The sequence below is a fragment of the Halyomorpha halys genome, unplaced genomic scaffold (genome assembly GCF_000696795.3).
Source record: "Halyomorpha halys isolate HHAL.00 unplaced genomic scaffold, Hhal_1.1 Scaffold859.1, whole genome shotgun sequence".
Lineage (NCBI taxonomy): Eukaryota > Metazoa > Arthropoda > Insecta > Hemiptera > Pentatomidae > Halyomorpha > Halyomorpha halys.
This window is the reverse complement of record NW_027115553.1, coordinates 419526-437701: the sequence shown is the minus strand read 5'-3', so window position 1 is coordinate 437701 and position 18176 is coordinate 419526. Positions and strand designations below refer to the sequence as shown.

At 29.5% G+C, this 18176-nt stretch overlaps 1 protein-coding gene across 4 annotated transcripts in view; it reads right to left on the bottom strand.

Annotated features, from left to right (window-relative positions):
• The window catches only part of LOC106686667 (cyclic nucleotide-gated channel alpha-3), a 358981-nt gene extending 344203 nt beyond the window's left edge, over positions 1-14778 (bottom strand). For all 4 annotated transcript variants that reach the window (XM_067052577.1, XM_067052578.1, XM_067052579.1 and 1 more), the window contains exon 1: positions 14701-14778. The gene's annotated coding sequence lies outside the window, so the exon portion shown is untranslated. The remainder of the gene's footprint in view (positions 1-14700) is intronic.
• Positions 14779-18176: the final 3398 nt, after the last annotated feature.

Below are 18176 nucleotides of genomic sequence, written 5' to 3'. Positions count from 1 at the left end.
TCGCCGCATCACTGGTAATGAGCCAGTGGAGGCTGAGGAAGTGCACTAAAGCCGCAAACACTCAACTTGAGTGGAGAATCTGACCATTGCCAGAACTCCAATTAAAGAAATATTAAAATTTGATTCGAGTCATAGATTAGTATTTGGTTCTTTATTCTTATCCAGAAGAAATGTCTGCAGAAAATGAAATTAAACTCACAGTAAATTAGTTCCAATAAATTATTATTTAAACGTTGCAAAGTAAATTAAATGAATTTTATTTTGATGATCAATCTACCTTTAACAGCTTATATAAAAAAACTGTCTCAAGGTATTAAATAAGCTTCCCACGCAAAGATCAAAGGGTGCAAGGAAACAAGGTGACAAAGCAAGTAAAAAATTAATTTCTCTCACGAGAGAGTTAAATGAAAAAAAAGAGAGGAATGAAAACGTATTCCATATAAGACTGATGAACAAAGTTCCGTGCATATCAATGAAGATCGTAAAGAAATTATCCTAAAGAAAATCAAACCAGACATAAGTAATTAGGAAAAATATATTTAGTTTAAAAAAAAATAAAAAGCTGTTATTTCTTATCTAGCGTAACTTAAATTAATTTAACTTTAATTTTATTCTTATTAAACCAGTTTTTATTAAAACGATTATATTTTTATCTATATGTATCATAATTGATTTTTTTTTCAATTTTTTTATTATTATTTTATCTTCTTAATTTTGTAAGTAATATAGTTATAATTTATATTTTATTATCTACTTGTTTTCTGTCCATTTAATATGAATAAATACTCTGAATACTGTTATAAAAAAGTAATAAAAAGCTGTTATTCTTTATCTAGCCTAACTTAAAATAGGACATTATTACTGATACGATCCCTTGGAGCCCTGCTTTGCCTTCCACACGAGAGTTCCAAGGCTTGTTTCACAGCTCCCAAAGCTGAATGTAAATATTTAGTTTTATTTTAGGTAAGAATTAATTTAACTTTTATTGTATTTGAATTTTGTTATTATTACACCAGTGTTTATTATAACTTTATATTTTTATCTATATGTATCATATTTGTATTTTTTTTTTCATTTATTTTACAATTATCTTCTTAATTTTGCAAATACTGTAGTTATCATTAACATTTTTTACTCTTCTTGTTTTCTGTATATTTAATATGAATACTCTGAACACCATTATAAAAAAATAATTGAAAAATGCAACCAGGTATAGACTGATTATTGTGAAGTATACGAGAGAATCGTATAATCATGCTATATACATAACCAATTCCTTTATATATATATTTTTTATGTTTAACATTCCTGGTCAGCGCTTCTAATCATTTTATCCCGTAGGATTTAATTTAATTATCTTCAGTAAACTTCCCTTATTTTGACTGGTTTGGCAGTAAAACAATTAACTAAAATTTAATTAATGGACATATTATTCATATATAAATATAGATAAAGAAAAAATTATTAATTCTTGATGTGGAACACTATCTTCTTTTGGACTATATCATCAAATGAATTGATTTTTCTTGCACGTTGGTTCCATGTTTTCTTTTTGTCAACGTTTCATTACTTTTCGGCAGTGGTATTTTCCTTATTTTGATCCAATTTTATTATACTTAATTCGGTGCCACTTTTTTCTCAACATTTTATTATTTAATATTCTCTTAGCATCTTTAATATGATGTTATTTACATTTATATACTGTACTCAGATTGAAATGCAAAAATAAATGAAGACATCTAAATCCAAATATTTTATGACAATTTTCTAACTAAATTTGCTTTCCATTTTTTTAGGCAAGCACTTGAAGTATGAAATAAGCTTTCATGTAAGTACTTTATTATTATAATTAGATTCTTTTCCAAAGGCTTGCTGTTTGTTTATTTGTTACCAATTAAATATCTTTATTTTTATAAAATATCGTTACCATTAATTATATAATATAATAAGGAAGTGGTATTGTGTAATATAATAAAAATAAATAAACTACATAAAGGAAATAAGTATTTATTTAAAATTTATTTATAAATTATTTAATTAAAATGATTGAAATGATCCAGATTTATTGGATGGTTACCATAAAATATAATTATTACATTATTACTTATTGCCTAATATATACTTATAGCTGCTGATTTGGGTGGTGTGTGTCGAGGTATGTAGTGATGAATGCTTGTCATTGGTGTCGTGTTGTCGTAACCGTGGGTGTCATCTCAGCCCGGGAGTTCCATTTCTGAAAAGCCCTTAATTGGACTTCTTCAAGTCTATGCTCTTTCCTAGCCTCTCTTGTTACTTCTGTACCTCTACTGCTTCTGTCTCTTCGTCTTCAATCTATTCTCTTTTCATCTGCCCCGCTTGTTTCAAAAAAGGGGTGTCGCCTTTTGGGAATCTCATTTCCTCATTGGCCATCATCAGCCACCCCCCAAAAAAATAAGTTACATGAGGTGGTACATTTAGAAAAGTGTTTGGTACAAGTATTATTTATAATTGGCCTGCCCACTAACAAAGCCAACAGGCAATACCTGCTTTTTACAGATTTGCTCAGTAAGAACCCTTTCACCTGTCCATTAACCACCTGCGAAGTACCGTACCAGTACAGGTATGACAAGATATATAGCAAAGACCCCTATAATATTAATAATTGCTAATACATCCATACATATCAATATTTATGCTAATACTTATAGACAGTGTGATACCTATGGATATACACCTCTTATTATTTAAAATAAGATTTAATGTTTCTAATGAATAAATGTTTCTTTTCTTTTTCTGCTCAGCATAAAAAAGGAAAACGAAAGAAGGCTGAACGGTCTCATACAGTTACACCGCAAAACTCATCGGTCGTCAAGGTACTGTTGCACAGTCGGTTGAAGGCGCTAGTCAACATTATATTCAATATTGTGTAATGTAAGGTCATTTTTAGAAGACGCTCACAATTCACTTCCTAAATTCTCAATGTGGAAAAGTCATAATTTCGAGCAGCAAAAATTCATACTTACTCCTTTACTAGTACGTCGCGCAGGAGTACTATTATTACCTTTGTATGCTTTAAAAAAATGATTACAAAAATGCTAAAATGAGGGAGTAAAGAAAAAACGTCTGGACGTACAGTTTTTATCTTATTTATTTTTACTGACTACAATAAATAATTAGACTTTTTTTTAATGAAACCCTCAGGTAATAACTTAATTTATCAGTTAGTGAATTGAAACAAAAAATCAGCTGTAGATCGAAAATGAATTTTTTTTTTAACGACGCGCTAGAGGTTGAAAATGGACCTGACGTAATATTTGTACATTTTCAAATAATTCATAAATATGTAAAGTTTATAAATATGAAATGGCAGGTTGACATGTTTACATTTATATTATCTAAAAATAATAATAATAATAACTAGTACTTACCTTATTTATGTTGAAATAAAATGTAAAAATCACAAGATAATATATTCTATGTGTTCATTACTCGTTACTACTTCTCTTTTTTTCTAAACTTTTTGAAATTTCAAACTGAAACTTAGTTAGTCTCCATCATAGTAAGTGGAGTTTCTTTTGATTGTGAAGTCGACTTTGCAGCCTCTTCTCGTTCCTCTTCTGTTTACTGTAATTTTCATTAATATTAATTTTCTGCAACGGGTTATTTTCTATGATGAATTCTCACTAGCAATGCAATCTTAAAAGGATCCTAATACAATTATTTTTCCTAAAATTATTTTTAACTCAGAAAAAAAGTGATTTTACGGTAATGATTTGCTGGTAAACGGTGCAGAATATCGAACAAACGTAGGATTAAATCGTTTTGAAATTCTTTTAGTAGAATTTTATTGTCATTATTGATGATCATTATTCATAAGAATTCGCTATCGTGACAAGCATTGTGTGTGTGAATGTGAATTATCAAACAATTTTGTTTGTTTGCGTTTTTTTTTATGTTCAACACTAATATTAAAATTCTGGGGTGGGAGGGGGATATTTATAAATAAAAATAAAAACGTTCAAAAATTATTAAGACATAATTTTTTGAATAATTAAAAGTGATAAGTCTGTACCAAATTATTTTTAGGGTTTTTTGGGGATAACTTTATGCTATTGCCTAAAAAAAAAAAAGTAGGCTATTTTTAGTATAAAGTTGCTCCAATTGGTTAACTACAAAACCACCAAAATATTTTTATAGAAGATAATGAAAAATAGAATGTTTAGAATACCATCCGGTTATAACAGGCTACAGATGAAACATTTTGCGTATATTGCCTTCCTGTAAGATGATTAGCGTAAAATATTTACTTACCATAATGGGTATACAAACAACTAGAGAAGGCATCAACGTAATTAAGGTTATATTTAGCGCTTAAATTAGAGACAGGAGGCTAATACAGGGTGAGGCGATATATTGCATAATTAGTATAATTATAGAAAATAAACCTTTTTTTTTATTATTTATATTACATTGTGAGACATTATGTATTTATTTGGAGAGTGTGTGACATCAGCAGAAAAAAATATGTACATTCCAAAAATCAAGCTAAAAATTTTCATTTTTTTTACTTATATGAAAATTCGTATATTGTGGTTTCAAATCTCGATAAAAATGAACTTAGTTTTTCCTAAATATTTTTTTTTCTATATTACTAGAAGTTTTTGTTTTTTGTAGTTTTCTATAAAGAAAAAATCGATTAATATCATAATCATTACGATTAGTATAAATAATCATTACATAAATGCTAATCAAATGCGTTATACTATAATATAAGCAATTACTAAAAATATATCATTTTTTTCTTGGCCCCTGGTGTGTATTGACAAGAAAAGAACCCTCTGACAGGTTTCAAATATATTTTGACATTTCCATCAGTACGAACACATCATCTTCCAAAAATCAATTCTAAATGTACGACACTTCATTATCAAAAAGAATACTTATTCAGTTACCATTTCTTAAAAATTCAGTAAATGCAACAATCTTCCCAATTTAAATTCTTTGAAATATAGTATATTTATACCTAATGAATAGTTGACTTCTTGGGAATACAATAATTTTTTTTCTATAATAAAATAATGCAATCTTGCTAAGAAGGGGAAGTGTTTTGTGCCACAGTATAGAAAATAGCAAGCCTGTCGGCATAAATAGAATTTTCTCAGTGAAACGATATTTACCATTAAATAAGATTGAAGTTTCCCAGCGAAATACGGAGCTCCATTCCCGAAGGATGAAGGAATTTTCTATCTAACAAAATATGTTTTACAAATATTTTTGCACGAAGATGAATTTGCATTATTTATAGTAATATTTTGATAACGTATTTAGTTTATTACAGCACAGTGATATCAAAGGAAGTAAAAGTCATATTGTTGCTTAATATGTCCCAAATCATCAACTGTATGATTTTGGGAATTTCCTCTTAATTATAAAATTATTCTTCAGTTCACAAGTCAAATATTTGGCTATCTTCATATTTTTGTTGTTTTAATATTCTTGATTCTGATATGAAATGATACTTCCCTGAGATGGATTTAGTCATTTCCATGGTTGGATTTGTAAAATAAAAACAAAATATTGTTGATCGTATTAAATTAGTTTCAACTATACAGAAAACTTCAACAAATAAAAACTTCTAGTTATATAGAAAAAAATACATATTTAGGAAAAATCATGTTTGGTTGTACCGTCATTTAAAAACTCAATAATTTTCATATAAATAAAAAATGTTTGGGCCTGATTTTTGAAGTATATATATTTTTTCTGCTGATGTTTCCCGTTTTCCAAATAAATACATTTTTACTATATAATAAATACATTACCCATTTTTTTTTTAAAAGAAGCATTATTTTCTAAAATTAATATATTAATTTTTTTTATAAATGTTCTATATATAATGTTTCCGAAGAAAATTATTCAATTTTTTAAACGTCCCTTAATTGCTCTGATAGCCAACCAATTATATTGGAATTTCCTTCATAGATTTTACTATTCTTATATCGCCATCTGCGTTAGAGAAACTAACTCTCATCTTGACTGTCATGAGAAATAAATTAATGAAATTCTTACTTTAATGGAATTGGTACAGGGAATTTACTCTAATAGCAATTTAAGAATTAAAAAAGAGAAAATATATTGTGCAGAAACAGTAATTCTGAAGTACTATTAGTTTAGTTAGGGGAAAGGGCGAGAGGTAGCGCTACTGTTGACTGTGCTCAGCCGAGTGTGCAACACCACCGCCATTTATGCTCTCAAACAACCCTTCTCTTTGTTTCTGTTGCTCTATTTTATTTCCATTATTTAATTGTTTCTTTATCTGTTTATTGATTAAACGGTCCTCTATCAATCACAGAAACAGTATTCTTACTAATCCAATCTACCACAATAACTCTAAGAGAGTTCTCTTATGCGGAAAATGTGGTTCATTAAATCTGAATTATCTCTACTAATTAATGAAATCTTGATTAGAAGGAAATAGATCTACTTATATGATATTCCCGTTATTCTCTTTGCATTAATTTCTCATCGAAAATTTTAATATTTGTTACCATGAAAATCTACACATTTTCATTGTATCTTTATGAGAAATTTAAGTATAAATATAACGTATCGTTTCAAAAGTTAAATATACAATTTCGCCACCCAGAATGTATTTGTATGTTGTCTTTAAAAAATAACTGTTGGTATCATTGTATATTTACAGTGCAATAAGAAGTTTTAGTCTTGTTCTAATTGCAATTAGCTAGTGCACTTTATCTGTGATGCTGCGTACAGCTTGTCCGTTGTTGCCTCGTTTAACTTCCGATTGTTTACCACCTCGGTATAGCGCTTCGTGTAGTCGCCCTGTCTGCTTTGTTTCTTCTCGACCACCCACATCGGGCTAATAAAAGGGTCATTGCTAGGCCTGATGATGCCTTGCTTAAGGAGCTCCGTCAACTGTTCTCGAATAATATCTCTACTTATCGTTTTAGTCATATTCCGACATGAAGTCCTCGATGAAGTGGATGTTGAATGGTGTATCGCGCCCCGTTAAATCTTCAAAATTGAACAATCGCTCACCTAAAGACATTTCCCCCTCTGAACATTTACCACTAATCGTGGACCAACCTAATTACTCGACCGGTTAATATCAATGATTAATTCACTCAGACTCAATCTGAACGGCTACGCTCCTACATTAATTTTGCACCAGACGGACCTTCCCTTCAGAGACTCTCACCACTTTCCTCACGTGGTCTTGTAGCCGGGCAGCTGTGCTCAGAACAAATGCTCTCCTCTCTTGAAGATTCGTCGTCAGTGTAGGGCTGCCGGTCCTCTTGCCAGTCCGCCAACCATTCCAGTCCTGGTTGTTGATCCCTATTGGTTCAGCTTTTGGCTCCCTCTTGTTCGGTCGAGGATTGCGCCATGGGCATTCACTTGCTACATTCCCTTGCCTATTGCATATGGTACTGCATTGGGCTGCAGTTCCTGGTCCGGTCACTTTCATAGCGGTCCGCTTCGTTTTTCGCCTTTCTTCGCCGTTTTTCGATGCCTTCATTGTTGGTGGCCCTCCTGACCGGGTTGAATTTTGCGGTGATTTGAACTCTGTTGACTCTGTATTTGGTTTCTCGAAGTGATCCTGGTCGATCTTCATAGTTTTTAAGCTTGACTATCATAACCTCTTCAAATAACACCATTTTCTGAGCAGAAGGCTGCATGGCTAAAGGTTTCCACCATTTTTTCATCGACATATTGTACAGAACAAGATATTTTTTAGCACATTACCCTTCTAATTGACCCTATATATAAAACACGTCCTTTTCCGGGGTTCATCTTCCTCCACTGTATTGTTTCTTTAGTCTTACCTCTAATGGTTCTTATGAGTGGGTGAGGTCGCTCTGTAAGACATTCAAAACTCGTCGTTAGGTGAGACCGATCAGGGAGATTTGGAGCAGGCTCACGTCCGAATCTACTAAAGCGCTTGTCTCCTGCCTGATGTTTATCAGACTCTTAATCTTATTACCGCCCTTGATGAAGTGTTCAAGATCTGGGTGAAGGGTTAAAACTTAACTAATTTTTACTTTATCTAATTTTGCCTGCTCTACTACCGCCTGGGCCAGCTGGTATTCTAGCTTCTTAAATTCTTCAAGTTAACCATTTGTAAATTATCTCCTATTTCGAGTGGGGCAGCTTATCGTTCGCTTCGGGATTTCCGAGATCGCTGACTACTTAAATCATGTGACAGTATCACGGAACTCCTCCCCTGTTTTGGCACCACTTACGATTAAAGTGAATAATAATGTTAAAAGAAGAGTTAGGCTAGAATAATGGAACAAGATTTAGATAACAACTGACTTTATTATGGATATGGACTGGTATATCTAGGGAAATGTATTTATACATATAATACCTATTAAAGTAATTTTTTTTCGTACCCCCTGACGAAAAAAGTAATATATGTATATCTGAAGTACAGTAAATAAATATATGCAATCTAATCTTGTTATTGAGACAGAAAATTAGTTCTATGAGATTATATAGTTTCTTTGTAAGGATCATGCGAATTCTTGTTAATAACGAGAATGTCTTAAGTCTATTGGAAGTGAGTTTCTCCAAATTGCCTAACTTCCACCTTTGGGGAGTACGAATTTTGACGCTCGATATTCTTTAGGTAAAGCTGTCAAACGTTCCTTAGAGTTATACAGAGCAGTTCAACCGCTAACAGCTAAGTCCCCTGCTCCGTTACACCTCGAGGTCTATCAGGGTTTGGCATACTCTATAGAGGATAGGGTGAGCTCTGTGGCAGTTGATACATTTTCAGGGATTTAACCTTTTTTATTGGATTTCTATCAGTGGGTAGATTCTCCACATGTTTGTATCATGTCACTATGTCACCTACAGCAAATTTACTTGTTATATATATGTGTATACAGTTGTAAATAACAATAAATAAATTATTAAAAAAAAAAATCTTTTTTACATCCTAGCAGAACTATCTCGTGACATTCCTCAACTCTTATATCGAGGATTGTTATTTTAATTAGATTTAGTAAGAGCATACCTTTTATTGGATTTAAAACACTTTTAACAATTTGTGTTCAGATTCCAAAATTTAACTGTTCTCATCAGTTCAAGTCGGTGAGTCCTTACAGCTTTCATAATGGTCTTGACAACTAATAGATTATGGCCTATTGAAATTTGAGTTATTCTAATCCCTAGTCTTTATAATTTACCTTGTCGTCCATTAAGCACATGTCTTTTAAGTGCAATATGTGAATTCCATTTGTCGCTATTGGAAAACCAAGAAGTTGTGTCTGAAAAGAGAAGTAAATATATCTCCTTGACTTATATGCCTCAATTATTTCTTTCTCAAGGAAGGGTGTTTATATAGCATTGAAGATGCCACTTCATGATCTGGATAAGTTGATAAAATAGCTGTACCATAAGTGAATGTTGTCTAGAAGGTATCAGGATTTGTGGAAAGACAGAAAATATGTTTATATGGTGGAGACCTGACCATGCCACAGCAAACTCGGAAGGAACGGATAGAGAAGTATGGTAGAGGATACATACAGATAGTAGATAGAGGATATAAGGATGTTTTCTTTCTATTGTTTATGAGTGTGGCACACTCTTGAGGTACTTAGGGAACCATTGATCTGAAAGTTTAGCTTACAACTGGTGCCTATTTTGGAACTATCAATGACACCAAACTCTTATCATTGAAAAATAAATATTTATTAATTACCTCTCAATAACTGGTGCACTTACCCTACTATGATTGTTCAATGTCTATTCAGTCTTAACAGAAGAATATAGAAAATAAAATTTGTATGCATTTTTATTCTATGAAGTGGAATAATTTTCTCTAAATGACTTCAGCTATTTATTTTTATTTTCAATCTATTACGTTATATTTTCTTACTAATTATCATTCTGTCCTCCCCGAAAATTTTCTTTCTTATTAAAGTTCACTATTGTTCCTATTTAGATTTCTAGTTTAGGTGCATACTATTAATCAATAGATAGTTACTCTAAATATATTTCATTACGCTTTATTATAATTAATATTTGGCTATTTTAATGAACTGTTGTACATTATTTAAGAAACAAAAATGTAATTATTGCTCTAAACTTTAACACAGGTACTGTAGAAACTCATTTTATAAATTTGTAAAACATAAAAGTAACAGAAAATATAGAGAAACACACTCCGTAAAAAAAATATTTCAACTACAGAAAAGATGAAAATCCGAATCAAGATCTGAAAAATCTTTGGAAGATTAGTTTATTTAATGTTAGTCTCTCATTAAAAATAAATAATTCATAAATGGATTTATTAAAAGCCTCACTGACCGCTTTCTTTTACAGTTAAATTCGCGTTTCACAATAAATTACTCATCAGAAAAATAATATTGTCATTGTAATATTCAGTATTACATTAATTTAAAACTGAGATTTATATATAATATGAAATTTCAATTCCATTAAAGTTACAACAAATACGTTAATATTTCCAACACAATAATAAGTACTTATATTATTAAATTATTATTCAAAAAATTAAAATATTATATATGCATATAAGTAAGGTATAACTAGCTCCGATTTATTCAGTACTATTGCTATCAAGTTACTTATTTACCTTATGATTGTATTTTATTTTGTCATATTAATAAAAGGTCTAATCTGGATTATCTCTCTAGGAATTCTGGTGAGTCAATTCACTTAAAATTTTTTGAGGTCATGAGTAATTAATAAATATTTCATTAAAAAATGAAAGTCATTAACCTCAAAAAAAAACAAATTTTAAATGTAATAAAAGGTCATATTTTTATGACCTGTCCATACAAAAATTATGTATTGCTAATAAAATAATTCAAAGGAAGTAAGGTATTTAAAAGCTTAAGTAACATTAATAGTAATATTATTCAAGCAAAAATTAAAACGAAGTAATATTAGCTTCTAAATTACAGTATCATCATTATGTATAATAAGCTCAGGTATATACATAGTAATGGTTCGTACGAGTGAGATCATAAACGTTATTTGCATGAAAATGACCTTATATGAAGGAATAATTATCGTTACAACTAATGAAAGATATAATGGTTGATAAATATGCGCTGCGTGTCCAGGGTATTGTTAAATAAATATTAAAATTGAAAAAAAATTACAATTTTTATATAATCGCGATTTCATATAAATTAATTATAATAATCACTAAAGTTGAAGGTAAAAATCAATTTATATAAAGATTTTGAATATTGAATTATTACAACTAACTCAAAACCTACAATGGATTCTAATATTTACAAGATTACACTATTAGCAGATAAAACAATTTAATTAAAATTAAAAACTTTTATTCACAATGAAACAGTATGTATGATATTATTGTACTGTCCAAGTAAGTATTACAAATTATGATTTTACGAATAAAAGTGTATTTAGAAAACCGATTATAAACCATTTCTTTACATTTTACCCATCTTAATGCAAAAATAATTAATTTAATAAATATAATTGCTGCAATTAAGAATCTAGATAAGATTTTTAAACAATAAAAACCAAAAACACAATTTATTTTATTTACAGTTAGGGAGGTATTATAATTGCGTAAATGTCTATTAAACGCAATTTAATGTAATATGTTTTATAATCATCACCATGTAAACACCATATTGTATGATAAACCTCAGTCTTATAAATATTTTGATTTTTTAATTGGTACTGCTAATTCAAAATCAACATCGGATTCTGTCTTCAGAACAATATCCAAAACTATTACCTGAACAGACATTTAATTCGTATTTAAAAACTTTTATTCAAAATAAAACTAGCTTTGTGAAATGCGATGAAATTTGATGAAATTTTTTTTCACAATAAAACTAGTTTTGCGAAATATGATGTGAAATGAGATGTTTATTCTCGTATCAGGTGTTGCTAATTAGTTTACAAATGAAAAGTGCATTCAAAAAAGTTCGCATAGACCATTCCTTTATATTTTTGATATACTTTATGCAAGAACGAAATTAATAAATATTCTTAATGCAAGAATAGAAAGTTAAAATAATATTTTAAACAATAAAAACCGAAAACACAAATCCTACAATTTAATATTTACATGATAAATTATTTACAGAGATATTGAAATCGCTGAAATTTGTTATTGTTTGAAAATTTGTTTTGTAAAAACCTAATTTTAGAGAAACAAATCAACTTTTAAAAATATTTTGAATATTGAATTAGTATCGCTAACTCAAAACCTATATAAAAACTATATTTTTTTCAATATATAATATATCTATATTATTCAATTTTCAAAATAATATTCAAATCTAGAAGCAAATAGGCTATTTAATTTGTATTTCGGAGTTACTTTTGACAATAAAACAATTAGAATGAACTATAAATTCAGAAAATCAATCATGTAGCGTTCCTTGAATTTTCTATATACATAAAAAATTAATTAATTTTATAGAACGAAGAGTCTAAATACAATTTTTGAATAATTAAAACTAACACAATTTTGTTATTTAATGAATAAATTATTTACTGATAAATAGAAATTGAATTTGTATTTCAAACCAATTTCATGTAAATTAGTCTTACAATCATCACCTTGTAAACACTAAATTTTACAATAAAAATCATCTTTATAATTATTTTAAATATTAAATCGGTCCTGCTATTCAAAATCTAAATTGTTCAAAATAATATTCAAAGCTAGCTGGTAAATAGACAAATTAATTTATGGTTCTATTTACATTTTAATTTTAAAATGTACAATCACAGATGCGACTGTATATATTGCGATTGAATATTATTATAATCGTCAATATATATTCTGAATACTAGTGCAATATTAAAATAATACTTTGAAACTATAAAAACATTAAATTTAAATGTTGTATAATTGGGACTTCTACTATTCACGACCATTTTACCAAAATAAATTGTAATAGATTCTTTTCTAGTTTCTCGTTATTGTTTACTTGTAGTTTTATTTATAATTGGATTATATTTAAAATTGTATCGCATTTAGATAATAATCTAATTCTAAATATCTAAACAATAATAACCTCCACTGTGGTTTTTAAACTGTAGAAGTAGTTTCTGATATAAAATCTCACTCGATCTATAATCATACCCATTACTCATACTCTGTCAATTTATACAAAAATGTTAAATTTAACCGTCCCCTTTCTATTTTCTTGTCGCAATAACGAAAATTAATATAATTATTTTATACGATTTATATATAATAATAGCAACAAAAATATACGTTCAAGTATATCTGAATTATGTATGAACATAAGTTAGTCATCATTATAACCTAGTTGTTTTGGGTCTCTTGACGTTATGTAAGAAACCCAACTCATCTCTTATGGAGAGACATACGAGTATGTAGATAGGACCTTATGCTCGGAATCAACATATATCATCATTCAGTTCCCAAAATCTGGTTTGAATCTATCGGCAACGTTTACACACATAGATCAAATGCAAGCTTTTTTCTGTTATATAACTTAAAATCTAGACAATATTACTTCGAGTACGGAAGGTACAGGTTGCTATGGAACGGTCAGAGGGAAACGTATCTGAGCCTAGCCCAGAATAGGAATATTTTTAATGAATAGTTTTATGATTTAAAAGAATTTTCCTTATTTCTTGTAAATTCATATAAACAGACTTGTTATAATCTGAAGCATTGGTTATAAATAGTTAGAATTTAGGTTTTATTTTATTGGAGATATGTTTAGAAATTTATTTATCTCCGAAAAATTGTACGATATTACGAAACAGGCTAATAATAAACATAATGTTTATGATTTACTTATACTGAATAATTTCAAACTGATGATTCAACTATAGATAATTCCCCAAAAAATAAATTATCCTTAAAATTTTATTATTTTTTTTTAACATACTGTTTCCATTGTAATGATGAGTTGGGAGAAAATGTTTAAAACACTGAATTCGGTCTTACACAATATGTTTTAGGTAAATAAATATTCAATGACGTATTCATCATTTTACGTTAGTTATATTATTTAAAACTAAGAATATAAATTAAAATTCTAATTTATTCTCAAATTATTTCTGAAATAAATAAGATTATGAAGTTTGGGTATATTTTTATTATCAGTGAGCTTAAATCAAGGCTTTCTTTTAAAATGCCACGTATCAAAAAGTATAAACAGTGCTTTATTGTTTAAAACTTACTTGATAGAATATATTCAAACCCTTCAGTCATCCAATAAATCCCCTTTTTTTAAATAACACTTTCACTCATTTTTTTTTCACCTTTCGAAAATATATTCAAATTCGATAAAGCAAGCTCCTCTACTGAAGAACAGGATCTTCTTACGTTATTGTTAGTTAAGTACGCAAGAGTTTGTAGTGGTTGATTACTTTATAAAGTCAAGTAAAGTATTTATTGGAAGATATATTGACGCATTGGATGAGGTAGTCTTGGCCCGTCTCGAAAATAGACGAAGGTCAGCTGACCCCTCAAGGGAACCATTTCGACCAAGGTTGTCCTTTCGAGGGTTCCAAAATAAACTTTTTTTTTTTTTTGAAATGCAGTGTTTGAAAAGCTACAACAGGTGGTGAACCGTTTACAAAATCAATTGAAATGCGGATACCCTGAGGTTCGATTCCGACCCCTCATCCTCACGGATCCATATCCACCGACCACGAACGACTATAAGAAGCTGATTAAAGGCATGTACTCACCGGATCGCCGCGGATATATTCCCAGGAACGACTTTAGAGGACAGGACACTACAGAAGACAGGTCTGGAACAACCGACACTGGGACCTGTGAAGCTGGAAGCTGGAGTGGGAGGACTGACATGCGCCTTCCAGCACAGCCTCCCTCCATGCTTTGATTTACCTCCGCCGCTGCATTTTATATTTGCATTCCCAAGCGGAGGACGTTTATGAAACTGCGCGAGGTGATTACCCAATCGATTCCATTATAATATCGATTGAATTACCTTAACCGCCGAGCCCTTTGTGTACCTGATTCTAGGTAACGGCTAACGGCCGGGTACAAGCGTTGGGCAAATATTTGGCCGCGGCATTAACCGTTTCCTGTCAACAAAGCTAATCAGCATGCTAATATGGATAGCTCCTGTAACTAAGAATTAAATTTACTAGTTCCCGAACATACAACCCTTAGACCTTTAACCCGGAAGATCTTGACACCTAAATCAGAACTGGGGTTTACATGTCTGCAACCTCTCACTAGCTCACTCACTGATCACTCTATCTTAAAAACGAAGTGAGGCTAAAATTATTACTGGTGATTCTCCTGTGCCGTATATAGTAATAGGTCTAGATTAAAAAAAATTTAAACATTGGATTAAAAATTATTTCTAACATAGTTCCCTACAAAACAAAACAATTATATCGGACCGGTATTGATTGATTGATTGATAGTAATAATGATAGATCTTTATATTTACATATTAAAGAACAGATATATCTCAGTTACTGACTTATTGACCACTTTATCTAAAATATGATTATGCCCGTGAATCTGAAATTATCAAACGTGGTTTTCTCCATGATATGGATTTGCAATAAGGTTGGGTTTAAAAAAATCGCCCTTTAAGACAAAAGAAAATAATAATTTCTAGATAGAAGGGAAAGAAAGTGATTAAAACCGTGGTTAGGACGGGACCCCTCAATAGTAAATAATAAAATTAAAAAAGACAGAAGAAATTCCGAATCAAACTAATTTCAATCCCAAGTTAGTCCTAGCAAATTATACTTTTCACTGCATTGAAACTTCCAGATTTAAAAGTTTCTATAATGTACTAGCGAAGGTCCTCCTGACAACTTCTAATGTATTTACGCCGATTTCAGTCTCCACTATTTAGGAGGAGCTTAGGAATGGATTTTTTTTTTTTTTTTTTTGCATATCTTCAAAACTTGGCTCCAAGTGCTCGACACAGAAAATTGCATTTCTCACAAAATTAAAGTTTTTTGAAATTCTCTATATTTTCAATTTTATCTCTATCTGTTACCGTCTAGTAGTTGGCCCAACACTAATGGAAAATATGCAAAAAAGAATTGCGGAGCCAAAAAGTTGCTGTCCATTACTCATCAGTCTTGTACAAAAACTATTGCACAATAATAACGAAAAAAAAATGTCGGAACCGGAATCCACTCTATTACTTGTAAGATTCCCATTTTTTTTTCATAATTTCGATAGATAAATGTGAAATATGATTATTACAACTCGGTAGTGAACTATGACGAAGATACCCATTGGTATATTCCAATAATGATATAGGTATCAAACTTGTGCCAGATAATTTCTACCATTTATGGACTATGCAGCCTTAATGGATGATTTTATTTAAATTTATTCTGAAATAATAAATAAAATAATATTACTAAGGAGTTTTATTGATATCATAAAATAAGGCTATGAATTTATGGTTCAGTGAAACGCCAAAGGTCAAACTTGATTATAGTCATGACAATACGCTTTGCAAAATTAATTGAAAGTTTTTTTTTGTTTTTTTAAAATAATTTATTTATTGATATTTACAACTATATACATATATACTCATCAAGTAAATAATTGAAAGTTAAGAGTATTTATCTAGAATATGTAAGTTTTTGAAACTTACGAAAACTAGCGATTATATTCCAAAGGGCAATCTTATTGAAATATTGAAAATAAAAAAAATGTCGAACGTATTAATACTAAAAACATTTTAATTAAAATCAATTATGAAGTTGAAGCTTCTAGTACCGAAGTATTATTTATCCAAAGAATATTGGATACATTTATTTAGCTCAACGATTTCTAAATATCACTTTTTGATGATAAATGAAAGATTTAACTCCCTTAAAAATGTTTGCGTTTAAAGATATGTTGAACCGAAAAAAATATTTAAAAAAAAAAACCGTCCTGCTATCCGTGAATTTTCTACCAAAGTATCCTGATAATTGTTTATAAATTTGGCGCCCAACCCACAGGTCAAATGACAATGGTCATCCAAACGTGACGATACCATTCACCAATTTTTAGTGTTTTTTTTAGATTTAAAAGAATAAATGTGTTCCTGCGACCACGTGGACTGTTTAAAGTGGTGTTGGAAGACACCAAATGAAAAACTTTTTTTTTTTTTTTATTTTCTGATGTAATAAATAAATTGATTATATATTTATTTACACTATTTTTTAGTTGTTCTGCAGTGAAATCAGACCATTTATAATAATGCTTTAAATTAATTTAGAAATTGTATTCTCTTTCAATAAGAATAATAAGACAACAATACCGGCATTGAAAGGATTACGGATCGAAAGCTTTTGAAATTTATTTTATAACATCAATAAATTCCGTGTTTAAATTGTCCAGCTGTCTATATGGGTGAAACTAAGCATTTATTAGGGGATAGAATATATCAACACAGAAATGATACAAAAAATAAGGAGAAAGATCCCAATCAAACAGCACTAGTGCAGCAAGCAGCTAATAACCAACACGAATTTGATTTTGATAACACCATAATTTTACATAAAAAAAAACAATATGTTCAAAAAGAAAAATACTTGAGCCAATTTATATATCAGAAGACATGAATTATACAGTTTATTTTTAAAAAAGTAATTTGCAGAGACTATGCAAACAACATACAGAGATTTTAAGTAAAATAAATTTATGAAAAGTACGAGGAAAATGTTATGTTACTATTCACAATTAATTTTAATATGAATTTTAATGATGGAATAAATCCAAATTTAAACCAAAATACAATTTAAAATAAATTAATAACAAGCCTAGTGTATAGAAGGTTATAAATAGTTTGTTTGTATGATAGTTGATAGTGTAAGTTGATGTAAGATTAAAAGTTTTAAAAATTAATGAAATTGTGACTAAATAGGTCGCAGTAGGTAAGCTTATTGGTAATTAATATGATTCCCTATTAATTGACTTTTTTATAGGGTGATTGGACTTGTAGTTAATGACCTGGACAGAATAGCCTGCAAAACATTTTTAAATTTGGATGTGATGTGTAAATTTATATTTAAGGTATCTGAGGTGTAAATTTATATTTAAGATATGTTAAATTATTAATAATATTATTGTGTAACGATTGCTGAATCATGAATTACTTTCTATCCTCAAGGCTTTTTATTATAATTATTACATACTATATTTGAAACATAATAATTTAAGAATGTAATAA